This window comes from Aptenodytes patagonicus, chromosome 4 (assembly GCF_965638725.1).
Source record: "Aptenodytes patagonicus chromosome 4, bAptPat1.pri.cur, whole genome shotgun sequence".
Taxonomy (NCBI): domain Eukaryota; kingdom Metazoa; phylum Chordata; class Aves; order Sphenisciformes; family Spheniscidae; genus Aptenodytes; species Aptenodytes patagonicus.
This window is the reverse complement of record NC_134952.1, coordinates 84,321,967-84,335,346: the sequence shown is the minus strand read 5'-3', so window position 1 is coordinate 84,335,346 and position 13,380 is coordinate 84,321,967. Positions and strand designations below refer to the sequence as shown.

The 13,380-nt window shown below is 46.1% G+C and overlaps 1 protein-coding gene across 4 annotated transcripts in view; it reads right to left on the bottom strand.

Annotated features, from left to right (window-relative positions):
* SLC4A4 (solute carrier family 4 member 4) overlaps positions 1 to 13,380 on the bottom strand; it is a 230,496-nt gene that overhangs the window by 191,705 nt on the left and 25,411 nt on the right. The window contains exon 1 of one of the 4 annotated variants that reach the window (XM_076337458.1): positions 757 to 795. The exons of the other annotated variants lie outside the window; for them this stretch is intronic. The gene's annotated coding sequence lies outside the window, so the exon portion shown is untranslated. Of the gene's footprint in view, positions 1 to 756; positions 796 to 13,380 lie in introns of those variants that run through there. 4 annotated transcript variants of the gene reach the window in all.

Sequence of the window (13,380 nt, the reverse complement as noted above, 5' to 3'; positions counted from 1 at the left end):
CTTTTTCAGTAAGTCTCTAGTCAGGGTTGGAAGGTTAAACACTTGGAGATCGGAATATATTAAAATAAGCGTTGTGTTCTACTTGACTGGGAAGCAACACAAGTTTGTGCTTTGCACACATCTGTAAGCAAGACCTGCCAGTCTCTAACCGACTACTACTTCCAGGATTGCATTTTCTAAAACACTCATATTTCCTTGCAAAAACGTCTCTTATCTTTCCAAGCAAGAGCAACTCCTCCACACACGAAACTGCTGCGCCTATCACATACAGTAACAGCAGGGCTGCAAGGAGACCCCGAGCTGCTCGGGGCCAGGACAGCAGCAGCAGGCAGGGAGCCTGCCCGAGGCTGCGGCGCTGCTCGGGGGCCCTCTGCTGGAAACCTGCCCCCCCCCCCCCCAGGCCACAGGCACCCCCAGATCAGCAACCCTGCTTCCCCCCGGGAGAGCCCCCCCCCCGAGAGGGGCGAGCGGCTGGTGTCCCCTTTGCAGCAAGCAAGCTGGGCTTTCGGCGAGACAGCTCGAGCGCCCCGACCTCAGGGAGCAGCGGAGAAAGCTGACTTCATTCGCCTGAAGTTGTGTCCTGCTCTGTGCTAGAGGGCGTGAAGCCAAACCAGTCTTTGGTCAAAGAGCCAGAAACACAGGGCTTTGTTAAAATAAAGAAAGTGTGTTTGTTTATACACCCACAAAAACCACCAGAGCATAGGATGCTGAAACACACGCTTCCGCCACCTACAACTGAAAACAACAAATACTCACCCCCTCTAGAACGAGTAAAGGAGGAGACGGCTAAAGAACGGGGCAGCCCAGCCGACTGAAGCACTTCTGTGCTTTCAAACACATGGCCTCTTCTCTGCTTCAGAGTGAGTTCATGCAGAAAGCAGGTCAGAAGGGACACAGATTTTTTTTTTTTTTTTTTCCCACAGCTCGGGGCAGGAGAGAAATCATAGGGCTAAAGTCAACCCCCTTTAGCACAAGGCTAACTGTATCTACGTGAAAATGGGGTAGAGAACTAGAAGCACTTCTCTGCTGTATGATAGATATGAGTGGGCTGCTAATCAGAGGAGCAATATTTACATCAGGAGGATTTATTCTTTTCCCAGTTTCTCCCCCAGCTGTCTTTTAGATGAGTTTGTTACTCTTCCTCATTCCTCAGCTATTGGCATCCGGGGCCAAAAAAATGAAAGCTCAGAGGCATGGGCCAACCTGCCCTCCAGTACTTTTGTATAGCACGTGTACTGTGCTCCAGACCGATTCTTCTGAGCACCAAATCCTTACAAAGTATTAACCATCGTCTTCGTCAAAATCCTTCTCACTATGCACCAGCTCAGGAAAGCTTCTAATATTTTATCACTGACTGGAAGGACATGGAGAAATCTCACCCACACTCAGTGTAAAGCCAAGTCCACCAACATGACTAGCACAGACAAACCTTGCAACTTACTGGCAAAAATCAGCAGCCCCCTCAACGAGCCTTCTTACCCTCTGGTTGAAGATACCTTCCAACAAGCAGACGGTGATAGGCACTAGGGTGAAGAGGCAATGTACATCAGGAAAACAAACTCTGCCTGCTTCTCTAAAATTGAATCCTTGCCGCTCCTCCACTGATAGCATCTGGTCTCAAGCACCGAATAGCCTGCAGGAAAGAGTAGCTTGAATTCAGGTCACTGTGATCCTCTTAATTCAAGACTACATCTTTTCCTGATGCAAAAAAAATCCCAGCTGGATACATAACTGTCCCCGGGTGCCAAGCCCTTGAAAGGTGGAAAGCGGTAAGGCGATTCTGAAACAGAACTTGCCTTCCAATGCAATTGTTTACAAAAGACAGATAGCTCCAGGCTTAGCTAAGGGATTCAAATCTAACAGCTTTCCAGCTGGTAACATCCAAGATCAGGTATTACAGTCTTCTTCAAAAGGTGCCCTGTATCTGACAGCCTCCATCAAGATGAAATGTTCTGCGGACGCCTCCACAGGGTTTTGGAGATGCCAAATGGCAGCAGCAGGAAATCCAAAATACAGCATGGCACAGTAAAAAGCAACTTCCTTGTGAAATCCCTCCCGCTGGGGAACACTCTCTTCACAAGGCGAACACATCCAGAACTACGCCACGGGATCAGAAAGGCTTTGCTTATGCCTGAATCTGATAATCAAAACTTTTTTGATGGTATAAGCCACAAACTGAATATTTATAGGAAATGCCTTTGATGAACACGTTTGTCATCTCAGCAACCATGAAGTCACGATATGGGTGCCTCCCTCTTATTCTAAAGGCAGCACCAGTAACACAGGTACTGTATTGATAAATTACCAACTTCTCTACCTAATCTAATCATATATACGCCTGAGCGTCCTTCTCAGGTGATGTCTTGTGATAGATATTTGGAAAAAAAAAGCTATAAAACTATCACAACAGGAAGCTACATAGTAAAGTCCATGGAGATCTATATTGCTTAGCTCCAGACAATTAATCATTAATTGATTTCCAGTACTGCTTAGGTTATTGTACTTGGAACATTGTTTTTCCCCTACTTAGCCAATTTAAACAACAGATATTCATCTAAATGTTTCTTCTTCTCAGTCCATCTCAGCTCTTGGCCTTTAACCATTTTCCAATTGTAGTAACAGTGAACAACACTGTTTCCATTGATTAGCTTTTAAAGTGTTGCCTATTCCGCCCCACCACCCCCCCCGGGGGGGGGCAGGCACTCTTTTGATGCAGAGGAAAAGGCTACACAGGAGTAACCGGTACTTGCAATAAAGTTAAAGTAACTAGATCATATTTTCCCTTCTGTCATTTCATTTCTAAACTCCAGGTCATTTTTATGTAGGACACAATTTATAACCATACCAAAGGTTGGTTTGGTTTGTTGTTTTGATTCCACCACCACACCACCCCCCTTTAGGAAGGGCTTCAGTTTATTATCCCGTTGTCTATTCTGGGTCATCAGAAAAAGTTTGCTTTTCTTTTCAAATAATTAAACAGCGGCATTATCATTCACTACTTTGGATTTTCACGTCTCTTGCTCTTTCTCTACTCTTTTATATAAACATATCCTAAACAAAACATTTAAAAGCAAACATTGGCAGGTCATACTTACCCAGAAATTTGTGCTCTATAAATAAAGCTTTGAGGACGTAATGATTTTTAAATTATTTGTTTTGTAATTCCAACAGAAACAGACTATTTTACAGCAAACAACAATTCCCCAGGAGCGCATGTAACTCCAAAAGGTCTTTGCCACTTCAGGACAGCCTGAAGAGCAAAGCATTCTAGGAAAAAAAAAGCAGAGTGAAAGTGAAACTGGATAAAAGTGGTGTCCAAGCCAAAACAAGGGGGGGGGGGGGGGGGGGAAGGAGAAACCCCGCATAAAATGCTTTTGCTCTTTTTCACTCAGAGATTACGCACAACCACAACGGAATCAATCACAACTGTTACTAGCAAAGGGTTTAGCCCTGTTCCTCTTGGGCAAGCAAAGGCTGCACCCCAGCAGCCATGACACCTTTGCTACTGTCACAGACGGCATTCCTACAAGAAGTTTCAGGTGCTAGGGGACTATTTTTGCAATGGGAAGGTCCTGACAAATACCACTACCAACAGCCGCCCTCTCTCATCACAGCATTTCGTGAGGGAGCAGCACTGCTGTTGGAGCCCTTCTCCCACCATAATGCAGTTTTAAGAAACGCAGGAACCAGGAAAGGGGAAGCAGAAGACAACGCTGCCTGCGAGATGACTGCTCAAAAGCCATGAGGCTAGAAGGGAAAAAGCATCACTGAGAGCCGGCTGCTCTTTCAACGCTCTTCCCAACCCAGCAGCCTTCTGCTACAGCAGCTTCTGCAAGCTTGGGCAGACGAGGAGCAGGGGTTCATCACAAAGGAAGGGAGAAGCAACCTGAGCTGAAATCACCCAAAGGCAACACGCTCCATCTGAAGACCTTTGGATAGATACCTTGAGGTATGAAAACCTTCCCGGGCCAACCCTGTCAGATATTCTGACCGTTGTTCCCAATGCACTTTACGTAAGGCAACACCAGCGAGTTCAGAGGAACTGCACCGAGGAGAAAGCTACCCACAAGACCTGTTGCTGAAACCACCTATTTAAATACCTCCTGCGGTTACCTCCAGCAGCAGTCCCTCAAGAAGGCTGCAGCAAACAGCCCACATCAGAGCAAACCCCTATCTCCTCTCCATGGGAAGGAGGCAATTTGTTGAGCAGAACTTCAAGGGCAAGGACTGCCTGGTGCTCTGCAAGCCACAGTAAGGGCAGGTAGCGGAGCCTTGTTGTGAAGCACCTCAGAAGCTCTAATCTGCAAGAATGGCTTAGGGGACCAGGCTGCCACGTACAAGAGTGATGAAGTATGCGATTGGCCTCAGCTTCTACAGGCTTCCAGTAAGCAAAATAAATTCAAGGCATATCAGCTTAAGACTAAGAAAAATTAAGGCATTGTATGAAGTAAAAACGTGCAGAAACGGTATCTTCTGCCTTAAAAACTAGTAAACTCAGGCTTCACCTCAACATTTATGTAACAACAGGAGACTACTGTCTTGAGACAACATTCTGTTCTGTGTGCGTTATGGGACTCGGGGCACGACAGAGTATTGACAGGTATGAAGGGACAGCATGTTCTGGTGGAGCATTTGAAGAAAATAGTAGGGCAAGCTTTCATTTTATGCTTACACACCACCAGAATAAAATATTTCCTTTGGAGAATCTCACATATCATTTTATTAATACAAACATACAAGAAACATCTCCATCTCTCAGGACCTTGAAGTTTTCGCCTGCGTTTTCCCCCCACACTCATGGCCCCATGTCAAAGCTCCCGTCCTTCCCCACCAAGGGAGAGGACATCTTCAAGGCACCTACCAGGTCTTCCTCTGAGACTAGAGTATTTTCTTACAAAGCTATTATGTGCAGTGGAGCGGCAAAGAGTTGCCTTCCAGCGCATGATTTTGTCTTCATTTTCAGCCTTGCTTCTGGTGGGAAAATGCAGGCCAGGGCACTAACATCCTTTGTTTCTCTACTGCAGCAGAGACAGCATAATACATGTCCAAGCACCCGTGGTATTCCTAGGCCTATTGTGCAACTAGTCCAGGTGCCACCTATGCCCTAGAAGTAGCATTAGCTCAACCCTTTCTCCCCCTGAAATGTATTAACACTTAACCTATATTACAGTGAGAACCCAGAAGGGTGAGGGTCCAAATGTGGTTCGAAGTGTACGAATGCAGAAACAAAGTCTCCACCTGGAGCATCCGCTTCTGGGATGCCCTCCCTGACGCAATCCAATGGACAAACCGGCTCACAGACAGCCCGGTGGCAGCCAAAGCCAGGGTAAAACAGACAGACAGAAATGAGAGCAAGGACCACACCAGGTTGTGAGCCGATCGCTGGGTTCAACTGGTAAGGCAGGGGAACGGCGCTTGTGTGCCCAGACGGCCCCAAACACAAACCATCGAGAAATTTCTGACTAACCTCTCCTGTCAGTGCACAGCTGCTTCCCCTTGCCCCTCAGTGAGTATTTTACCATTCCCTGCCCAAAAGGAACAGGGACTGTCACTTAGGCCAGGCCAGGGCAGCCTCCTGATCCAGGATGGCAACAGAGGCAGCGAGGACACTGATGCAGCAGGAGTCGGGGGAAACTGTATTCCCATCACTTAGGACAAAGTCTTCTGGTCTTTTCTTTCTACTTTGCTGCCTATCTTATTTTGTGAGGTTAAATTCCAACTTCCTTCTCACATCAAGACTTCTTACCGAGTTGACGGGGAGATTCCAAGGGATATTAACTGTTGTTTGAAATCACTTCAAAGGACCTTTTTTCCCCTTTTGTATTAATAGCTGGAATGAGGAAATTGGTTTGGATTTCATACATCTGCTCCCCAAGTCTTTGTGCATTTCAAAAAACCCATCTTAAACCAAGCCTGTTTCTATTAAAAGGCTCCTACTCCACACAAGCGCTCACACCCATTCCTTTCCACTTCCACACATATCTGTAGCCCCGCGTTCCAACTGGCAGCCAGAGGTGCCAGAAATAACCACAAGAAAGGCTGCCGTGAAATCTCCAGCCAAGTTTTGAAAATCCAGGCACTTTACACAAGCATCTATGCTTAAAGTACTTCATCTGAAGTCAACCTGAACTCAGTCTTATAAGGTTTGAGTATCACGGATCAAATACCAAAAAATGTAAACACAATTACTTTTTTTTTTTTTTTAAATAAAAACATGCAGGATAACAGTTGTTCTACAAGCCTGTTAGTGCATACTTCTAACAGTCTGGTGATGTTCCTGCCCCACTGGTACTAGCTAATGGCTGGTTTTCATTTTTAAGTGGTTCTCCTCCCCCTCCTTCACAGTCTATGCTACAGTGATTTTAGAAACTGGGTCAAAATGCAATTACTCCATTCCCATGCTTTGGGGTGGGGAAAGAAAATAAAAGGAGGAAGAATGGTAAGAAGAAATACCATTGGCTGTAAGCCAGCGTTACGCTTCTCGCATTCTCACCTGTGCTGAAGCCTGGAGCAGCCCTGAGCACTCCCACAGAGAGCTGTTGTTTCCCAGCAAACTGTTTCCCAGCAAGGGCATCAGGGAAGAGCATGCTTTGTCCTAACGCAGGGTTTCCCGGCCAGACCCCAGCCAGCCCTGCCCTCACACCTGTGCTGGAGGATGGGAGCAGGCACAAGATGCAGCTGGTGATGGGAAAGACTGAGAGAGTGGGGCAGCAGTTCCTGCAGAGGACAGGCTAGGTTATCTCAACAAGCAGCAGTCGCTGCCCCGTGACTCTCGGTCTCGCAGGGGAAGCTGTAGCAGGCAGCTCAGATCCCCAGAGCTCTCCCCCAGCTCGCCATCCACATCTTCTCCTTTCCTGTGGCATAAGCAATAATCCCAGTACTTCGGTTCCCGCACTCCACTGAGAAGCGTTCGCTGGTCCCAAACAGCTAGTGGGCCTTCTTGAATGGAGAACTAACCACCAGCTGCTTCCTATGTGACCTCACTCCTCACTGACTTGCATTTTGCAAAGTCACTCACCACCTTGTACTAGCAAATTATATTACTTTTGCAGAGATATCAGCAGACTCCCTGCATTTTTCCTCTCACCCGTAAGTTTGCGCAAACCCACTATTCATTTACTAATTACAAGAAATCAGCTTTACTAGAGGCATCTGCTTTTGGTGTCATCATCTACCACTTCGGCTGACAAAACCTAAACTGTGCTTTCATGTGTAAACATTTTCCACAGGAGAAGGAAAATATTTGCTGTGTGTTTAGACATGCCCTTATTATTGTCACACTTATAACACAATCTTTCATACCTTATCAAATTGCACATCTTCAGCATGCAGATGGTTTGTGACAACATGTTTAGGAGCCTTTCAAATATGGAAAAGGGAGTGACTCAAAGACTTATTTATTCCACATCTTCCTAACTAGGTCTCTCTGAGAAACACAGAGGCCATTATACGTGTCCCCTGTCTTCCTCCGTCTCTCATTGTTTCTTGTACACGCAGTTATCACAAACCAATTCCCTTTGCTGCTCCGCTCCCGGCTTTGTTTTCCACAATTCTCAGAATACCAGTTCCAACTCTGCAGCATTTGCTGGCTCTGCTCCCAATCAGTAATTGCAGGTTAGAGTTGGGTAGTTACGGCTGCAGATTAAGACCTAAAAACATTCAACAGTTTCCGAGAGATACAGACAGACATACAACCTTTCTTCTCCTAACACCGAACACCGTTTATGTTGCTATCACAACATTCCAGGGAGATGTTATGCCACTTATCTTAATGATTTAAACAGATCAAAAAGTTGGCTCAGCAAGAGCATTTGCCACTGACAACAAACCACAAGCCTGATGTTATCCAACAAGTAACTGTAATATGCTAGTACAGGCTAGACAGATCATACACAGGATAAAACAAATGAATTTTCATTAAATCACTCTGTAATCATCCACATAGCATCAATTAAGCAAGCAATAACACAAGGCAAAATGGACAGGTTTCCACTGGACGTTTGTATTCTTTCAAATGTGTTGCAGGGCACAGGATTTCACGCCCACTTGAGAAAACCCGAGAGCTTGCTTTCAGAGGACTCTCCAGCTCCTAAGACTATCTAGAAAGCTCTCCTGCCTTACAATAACAGAACCTGGTGCAAAAGACCTTGCACCTGAGAAGAGTCTTATACTGGTCACGTCCAGTTCCATATCAACAGGAAAAAGTCTGTGAAATACCAAGTCCGCCACAGAGGGAAAAGGAAGCGTTAGGATTTCAGACTGGAAGTCACTGCATCCCTCCTGAATGATTCTGCTTCTCGGCGCCCAGTCCCAAACAAGGCTGCCCAGACCTACCTCCAGTCCGTCCACAGATCCAGCTGTTCCATCGGGTTCCTTTAGCAGGAGGAGAAACGGTGGTTCGCAGCAGCTCACCTTCCACATTCGCTCTAGCTCAAAGAGAGAGGCAGAGCCCAGCAAACATTGTCCAAGCTTGGAGGAACGCTTTTTAACTTCAGGTCTGTTATGACATTTACTATGGCCCCCTTCTGCCCTCCCCTCTGCCCCCCCAGTGAAAGGGATCAAAATAGTTCCCCCCTGTGACATTTCGCTTCGTTTGACCAGTCGACTGTGGCAGCGTCTCCGTTAAAGCTGCTGAAAGCCAAGCAAGAGCAGCCATGCCAGCTGCCATCAGGGTGAGCGCAAAAGTAGGGGCAACACCATAAAAACCTCACCTTTCTGCTGCCAGCGAAGAGGCCACGGGGTCCAGAACAAATAGGAATATCCCACTACTACGGTTTGCTTTACATATGCCTTAGGTGTAAGCGGAGCCCTTCACCTAGTGACATTGTAACTAATACGTGTCAGCTATCTGTCTGTGGTCCAAACTGCCCATCTTGGCGCTGACTGGAGCGAGCCTGGCCTTCGCTCCGGCCTCTGGGAGGCTTTCTCCAAGCACCTGACCTCACCCCACTCACCTCATTTAATCCCTTCCCTCACCTACTTCTCCGGGAAACACAGTCCCTCAACAAGCCAACTACACTTACTTCTATCTAAGCCCATACCCATACTCCGGCCGGGGGACCCCACCACCTTACAGCAGCACGCACACGTACGTACGAGAGGACGGAACACAATCATAGTCAGCTTCAGGCTGCAAGAAGCATAACCAATAACAAATTTTGCTGTGCCGAGAAGGGAGAGCTGCGTCCAGCTCCAGATGAAGACCAGATCACACCTGCCATCAAAAAAGAAAGAAGGGAACAAAGCAGAGCTGGGATGGGGAGCCAGGAGAGTTGAGCTTGCTAGTCCCCTTGCTGAAGGAGGAAGAAGTGCCTTGGTGGTCAGCAATGGCCATCCCACCCACTTGACCCATTCCTCTGCGGTAGCGTGCAGCAGCCAGGCTGCCTCCTCAGGGTCTTAGCACAGGCAAATGGAACAGCAGGGCCGTGCCGGATTTGCCACCCCCATCTGTCTGCGGCACTAGATAACCTCACGTCTAAAACCTTTGCATGCTTGTTTCCACGCTAGGAGAAAAGCGGGAAGAGCCTTCACAACCAAGGGACAAGCAAAAGAACAGAGCCTCCTTATTGTCTTGATGTACATAAGCATTGAAGACATTGGCAACCTGTGGGTTCAGCGATGAACTCCACAGTGCTCCTCCCTTACATCCCTTTGCTTACTCTTCACGGCATCTATACTTGCCTTCATCCCGGTTCTGTACCCAAAAGCAAGGACTTGACTACTCGCTCAAAATGCAAGATGTGCCTCCACAAAAATTTTATCACAGACACCAAGATGGAGAAGATTTTCTAGGTATATTAACTCCCCACAGCCAACTCTCTCAGAACACAGAGTACACCATACTTCCAGTTCTACTTAAATCCATCACATACCTTACTTAGCAGTTACTTCTCCTGGTAGACAAGCAAAAGAGAGCACATTTGCCTTCCTTTTCAAGGCAAGCGTATGAAACAAAATACAAAACTCAAAAGCTGTTCCCAAGGAAATCCCTTCTCCCCTCCATCTTGGACACTGCAAGTCTTCTGGACAGTATTTCATTTCCAGTGTGAATCAGCTCAGATCGTGTATGGCTGAAGTACTTTTTTTTTATATACTTTTTTTTTTTTTAAAGTTGTTGAAGCACACATAGCTGTGGTAACACCACCTTTGATTATAGCATTTGAATATTATTGCACAGAACTTGCCAGCACCCTGCTTTGACTGAGAGCCTGCTGTGCTGTACAAAGACAGACTCAGAGGCAGCCTCTGCTCCAAAATGTTTAGTACCTAAGTGGACCAGGCACACAGAGGAGGTGCTATCATCTGTGATTTATAGATGAAGGTACAAAGAAGAATGGACTTATTCATCTGCCATCTGCAGCATGGAGGGAACAAAACCAGCTTTACCCCCAACTCCAGCGCCTTGCTCATTTTATTCTCACTCCATCGTACCTCCAGACAATGGAAACTCATTATTAGCCTTCAGTTAAGCCTCAGAAGAGGTTTTCCTTCCATAACGAACTCTACACAACACTTACTTTTTCTTGCTACTTTTTTGCTAGGACTTTTGGGAAACAGGGGAAACAAGTTTTAAAACTTTTTAAAACTTGTTTGATTTAAAGAATGGTAATAAGTGATAGAAATAACATTCAGACCAGCCCGTTAACTGTGCAGTGGAGAAAACTGCCTGTTTTTTTTGCCCGCAGAAGTTAACCAATGGATAGTTTCTACAGGAAGAGAAAAATTCAACGGGTCTGAACGCTATGATGCAAGGCCTTTTATTTACAAAGCTACCCAATACGTAGATCCCCTAAGCAGTGCCGGAATCAAACAAGGAGATAGCTTTTGTGCTTGCAGCTTCAAGTATCTTTCCGGCAGTACCTGACACAGAGCTCTCCTTCTCAACCTCACAGGGCGACCGTATCTATCTCCAAGCCTATCGTCTTCTGACCGCTTTCCTTCTCTGTTATGCTGGTACTTTTGCTGGTTCTCTCTTTTGCAGACAGTCCCAATCCTTCTATTGCCTCATTTCTGCACTTTGTTAGGCCAGTTGCCATACGTGTTCTGAGCCATTCCAGCTCCCCTTCAAGCCCGGATGCGCAGCGGTAGCCCCCCAGAAAGATGTCTCATCTCCCACAGCCTACTTAGATAACTAAGTTTAACAGGGTCCTTACATGTGTCTCGGGTCTAATGCAGCTCTTAACATGCATCCCCTTCCCTCAAGAAGGTTTCTCCCAACCCTACTGCTACACCTTCCCACTCGAAGCTCTCCAGGTAAATTGCCAAACTTATCAACGTAAGAGTAAATGAGGACTAGAAGTTGCAGTGCCAAAAAACAGCAAGCCTGGTTTTGGGGAGCGTTGCAGCAGAACAAGAACTCCACGGCCACACAGTACAAAGCACCAGACTGCACAAGCTCACCCTACCAATGCAAGATTTTCAGCATTTTATGGAACAATGTTTATGACTGACTAGATATCATCTATTCCGCCACAGCCAGCTCAGTTACCGTGTGCTCTGATGTATTCTGGTTTACAAAACAGAAACATGGCTGTGTTTTCATACCTGGTCCAAATGAAGTCGGTCCTGCCAAGTTATCTGATAACATACAAGTCTGATACACCTGAACACATAACCACAGCCCGATAACTAGCCTGTCAGGTTATTCTGTTTTGGTTTTTTCTTTCGAAAGCTTGAATTAACATTAACGGGAAAGTTACATTAACTTGCACTTAGGAACAAAGCCAAAGCAATACTGCTACCAGTCCAAGAACACCTGATGAAGAATTCAATTGTGTTCAATTCAAACATACAAGAAAAAAGAAAAAGAATGAAAAAACATAGAAGAACAACACAGCAGAATATTCAGCAGTTATCTCTCCTTTAAGACATAACAGTTTGTAAGGATTTCGGTACATTGGAAGGAACTTACTGTTGATGTCATTAAAACTCTGTTTGGAAGGGGTAATATTCCAAATTCAGTGTGCAGCCATCACAGAAACCAAGAGAATTTAAAATTCTTCAACTCCATGGAAATTAATACCAGGTAGGGGAGGGTGCTTTAAAACAAACAAAGCTATTTTTAACCGCATATTCAAGTGTACATTTCTGGCTTCTACAGCTAGCACAGTTTTCAGACAACTAACAGGGCATACTAAAGCACACTGTGGCACTGAACGCCTGAGATGTGCCTTTAAAGTTAAATTGCAGAAGGAGATACAAAGGTTAAGTGAAAGCCAATTCCTTCTCTTGAGAGCCTGCTTCGCAGCACAGGACATACAAAACCTGCCCCTGCTGAGGCAGGGCATACACCAAGCACCAGGAAATAGGTGTAAGGCTGCGGCAGGAATACACTCCAGGAGGCGGTTGATCACAAAAAGATGCGTTTGAAAGCCCAGGTAGAACTGCTTACGTAGCAGTTCACCTGCCCTGCCTTTGGTAAATTCAAGACACTGCTACCAGTTTCTCTTTCTTTTCTACAAGTGACAAGAAGAGAAGAGGTACCAGGACTCCTTTTCAGAGGCACCCAAGTAGGCTCCCCCAACTCAGCTGCCTGTGTTCAGCAACACCAGATGCCAGGAAAAGCAGCCCTCAGCCTCTCTCTTGGTTACTCCCTTTCAGAATTGCTTTCAACATCAGCAGTCCATCACTCCCATCCTGCAGAGAGGCCAAAAAACTGGAGACGAGAGCGGGTAGTTCCCACCCAGAGGCCTGCCCAGTCCCTAAGACAGAGCAATGCTAGCCTCCAGTCCACACTCGGTGCCCAGTTCTGCGCTCCTTTCTTCAAGGCCCTCTTTGGGAAGAGGGAAGGAAGCCGTTCGCACCACCCCGTCTTGCCAAGCCTCTGGGCATCCTACCAGACGGCTTCGGACCTCTCTCAGAGGCATGACAGGCTGGAGTCAGATCACTGCTCAGGCCAGCTCCATCCCAATCTACTAGCTTTCACCGCATGTCAGTATCACCCTCTAAATCCGTACTAAAAACATGAGGAAGCAGAACATTCTCTTGGAAAAGACCCAGTTCAGTCCCAAACATAGTTGTTCAGAGTTGTTTCAAAAAGAAAAAAAAAAGAAAAAAAAAATGTTTCATCTGTTGTAACTGTTGAGGTAGCAGTGAGAATCTCTTTAAAATGCACTATTACATCCACATGTTATAAAATTACTGAAGTCTGTTATAAAATTACAAGTCTGAAGACTTGTACCATGCACTTGCTGAACATATTTTATTCATCTGATTTTGGCCAGTATTAAGGGAAGGATTGTCAAGAGCTCTAAAGAGGACCTGTCACCATTCCTGCTGGATCAGAGACAGGTAATTTAAAATGACTTTGAAGGATGCTGAGTTCGACTATTAGAGATGACTCAGAGGCCCCCACGGAGTCCCACCACAGCAGTAAAGAAG